Source organism: Eutrema salsugineum, unplaced genomic scaffold (assembly GCF_000478725.1).
Source record: "Eutrema salsugineum unplaced genomic scaffold, Eutsalg1_0 scaffold_1, whole genome shotgun sequence".
In the NCBI taxonomy this organism is placed as follows: domain Eukaryota; kingdom Viridiplantae; phylum Streptophyta; class Magnoliopsida; order Brassicales; family Brassicaceae; genus Eutrema; species Eutrema salsugineum.
The window spans coordinates 12,542,354-12,546,203 of NW_006256909.1; positions in this window are offsets into that span (position 1 = coordinate 12,542,354).

Sequence of the window (3,850 nt, forward strand, 5' to 3'; positions counted from 1 at the left end):
CAGCCGATGGGTCCTCAGCGACAGCATCAGGGAACGGGTCAGAATCAGATGGGAAACGACGTCTGTGGGATATTACAGCAACTGTTACAGGGTCAACAGAGAGTTGAGAGCCAGCACGCGACAATGCAGCAAGATATCAGAGAGCTTAAGCAGAATCAAGCCTCTACATCATCCCGAGGCCCGGCTTTACCAGGTAAACCGGAGCCAAACCCCAAGGAGTATGTGAACGCCATTACATTGAGAAGTGGTAAAAGAACTACAAGCTCCAACGCCTAAAACTACGCTCATTGAGGCCAATGAGCAATCAGAGGGGAAGGCAGCCTCAGGTGATGCGTGTAAAGAAGCGGATTTTGAGAAAGAACCGATCAAGGACAAAGGAAAAGAGGTGGAAAAGACAACTGAGCTTGAAAAGCCATACGTTCCACCACCACCTTACCAACCCAAGATACCGTTCCCAGGGCGTTTCAAGAAGAAAATCTTAGACAAAGCCAAAGCGGTCTTTGAGAAACACTTGGAGAACACGCAACTCACCTTACCCATTATAGATGCTTTCTTAGCTATACCACAGCTCGGGAAGTTTCTAAAAGATGCGATCCTCAACAAGACAAAGGAGCTCCAGGGTATGGTAATACTGAGCCATGAATGCAGCGCCATAATACAAAGGAGGTCTATACCAAGGAAGCTATCCGATCCGGGCAGCTTTACCTTACCGTGTGCTTTAAGTCACTTGAAGTTCTCAAACTGCTTGTGTGATCTAGGAGCTTCTGTGAGCTTAATGCCATACACGGTGGCGAAGAGATTGGGATACAAAAGTTACAAGCCGGCCAAGATTTCTCTTATACTAGCTGATAGATCGGTTCGCTTACCGGTGGGTTTGCTTGAGGATTTACCTTTAAGGATCGGTGAGATAGAAATCCCCACGGACTTCATAGTTCTTGAGATGGACGAGGAACCATTGGACCCTATCATCTTGGGCCGACCGTTCCTAGCGACCGCAGGAGCCATTATAGATGTGAGAGGAGGAATGATTGAACTACACATCGGTTCCGAGCATATGAAGTTCAATGTGAAAGAGATGATGAAGAAACCGACTATTGGAGGTCAGGTTTTCTATGTGGAAGTGATGGAGGAGCTAGCTGATGAGCTCCTGGAAGAGTTGAACGCAGAGGATCCGTTACAAGTGGTCCTTACACGTGAACAAAGCGAGCACGGGTAATTGAACGAGGAAAGCGAGGTGTACAAGCAACTTTTGGACCAACCGAAGGAACTTGGAGCTGAGGCTAGGTTCTTGGAGCTCAGAAAGAGTGGCCTCGACATTTTAGACAGCGAGGGGTCCATGGAAACAGAGGAGACACCTCGGGATATCATGGCCGTGGCAACTCATATCAAGGACGATGGTAATCCGCGCGAGAACAAGGAAAAGGCCGAGGAAGCTGTTCCGGGCCAATGTAGCTTTGATACCGATTGGAATGAGGCAGACGCTCCCCCTGTTGAGCTCAAGCCTCTACCAACAGGGCTCAGGTATGCGTTCTTAGGCTTGAACTCTACTTTCCCTGTGATCATAAACGATAGTTTGCTTGAACATGAAGAACGTGCATTGCTTAATGAAATCAAGAAATTCAGGAGAGCAATAGGGTATTCCTTGGCCGACATAAGAGGAATCTCTCCTGATGTATGCACTCACCGGATCCACCTGGAGGACCAAGCCATGTCCTCTATTGAGCACCAACGTCGCCTTAACCCGAACCTCAAAGAGGTGGTTAAGAAGGAGATACTAAAGCTCCTTGAGGCAGGGATCATATATCCAATCTCTGACTCTCGGTGGGTATCACCTGTGCACGTTGTGCCCAAGAAAGGTGGTATCACGGTGGTAAAAAATGATAAGGATGAACTCATAGCCCAAAGAACTATAACCGGCCATCGCATGTGCATTGACTATAGGAAATTGAATTCCGCATCAAGAAAAGATCATTTCCCTTTACCATTCATTGATCAAATGCTTGAACGATTAGCCAATCATCCTTACTTCTGTTTTCTCGATGGATGCTCTGGATTCTTCCAAATACCAATAGATCCAAGAGACCAAGAGAAAACGACATTCACTTGCCCTTATGGCACTTATGCTTATAGGAGAATGCCTTTCGGTTTGTGTAATGCACCGGCCACTTTTCAAAGATGCATGATGCACATTTTCTCTGATCTAATTGAAGAGAAAGTTGAGGTGTTTATGGATGATTTCTCCGTATACGGTTCCTCTTTCTCCGAATGTCTTGCTAATCTTTCTCAGGTTCTAAAGAGATGTGAGGAGCATAGGCTTGTATTGAACTGGGAGAAGTGTCATTTCATGGTACAAGAAGGCATTGTCTTGGGGCACAAGGTATCAGAGAAGGGAATTGAGGTGGACAAGGCCAAAATCGAGGTAATGGTGAACCTACAAGCTCCGAATTCTGTAAAAGGGATAAGAAGCTTTCTTGGGCACGCTGGGTTCTATAGGCGGTTCATTAAGGATTTCTCCAAGATAGCTAGGCCTTTAACTAGGCTATTGTGCAAAGAGGTGGAGTTTATCTTTGATGAAGAGTGTGAGGAAGCGTTTAAGAGGATCAAGGAGGCTTTGATCAGTGCACCAATTGTACAAGCTCCCGATTGGTCTTTACCTTTCGAAGTGATGACTGATGCATCTGACTATGCCGTGGGAGCTGTCTTGGGGCAGAAGAAAGATAAGAAACTCCATGTGATTTATTATGCCAGCCGCACCTTGGACTCAGCTCAAGAAAAGTATGCAATCACCGAGAAGGAAATGCTTGCCATTGTGTTTGCATTTGACAAATTCAGGAGTTATCTAGTGGGATCAAAGGTCACGGTCTACACTGATCACGCGGCCTTGAGGTACTTGATGTCTAAGAAAGACGCTAAGCCGAGGCTTTTGAGATGGGTCTTATTGCTCCAAGAGTTCGACATGGAGATACTTGACAAGAAAGGCATAGAAAATGGGGCCGCAGATCATCTCTCAAGGCTGAGGATTGAAGAAAAGGTCCCCATAGACGATGCTTTACCTGAGGAACATCTCATGCTGGTACGGTCTTACTTAGAGGTGGAAGAGGCCAATACAATCAAAGAAAGAAGCCTCCCATGGTTCGCGGATCTTGTGAACTACCTATCTTGCGGTTTAGAGCCACCGGATCTTGATGCCTATCAGAGGAAAAAGTTCTTTAGAGATGTGATGAGATATCATTGGGATGAGCCGTATCTTTACGTGCTTAACAAGGACCATCTCTATAGGCGATGCTTGGCCGAAGAAGAGATCCATCCGGTGCTACAAGAATGCCACGGTTCAGCGTACGGTGGTCACCTAGGTGCATTCAAGACGGTTGCCAAAGTTTTGCAAAGCGGCTTCTGGTGGCCGACTATGTTCAAAGACGCTCAAGATGTGGTATCGAGATGCGAGGCTTGTCAAAGGCACGGTAACATATCCAAGAGGAATGAGATGCCCCAAAACCCAATCTTTGAGGTCGAGGTCTTCGACTGTTGGGGCATTGACTTCATGGGTCCCTTTGTGAGTTCAAACGGAAACCAGTACATCCTTGTCGCGGTGGACTATGTGAGCAAGTGGGTTGAGGCTGTTGCATCCCCAACCAACGATTCAAAAGTGGTGGTAAAGCTTTTCAAAAGTATCATTTTCCCACGGTTTGGAGTTCCAAGAGTAGTAATCAGTGATGGGGGAAGCCACTTTATCAATAAGACTCTTGAGAGTCTTTTAAGGAAGCATGGGGTAAGGCACAAGGTGGCCACACCTTATCATCCGCAGACTAGTGGTCAAGTGGAGGTCTCTAACCGACAGATAAAGGCTATT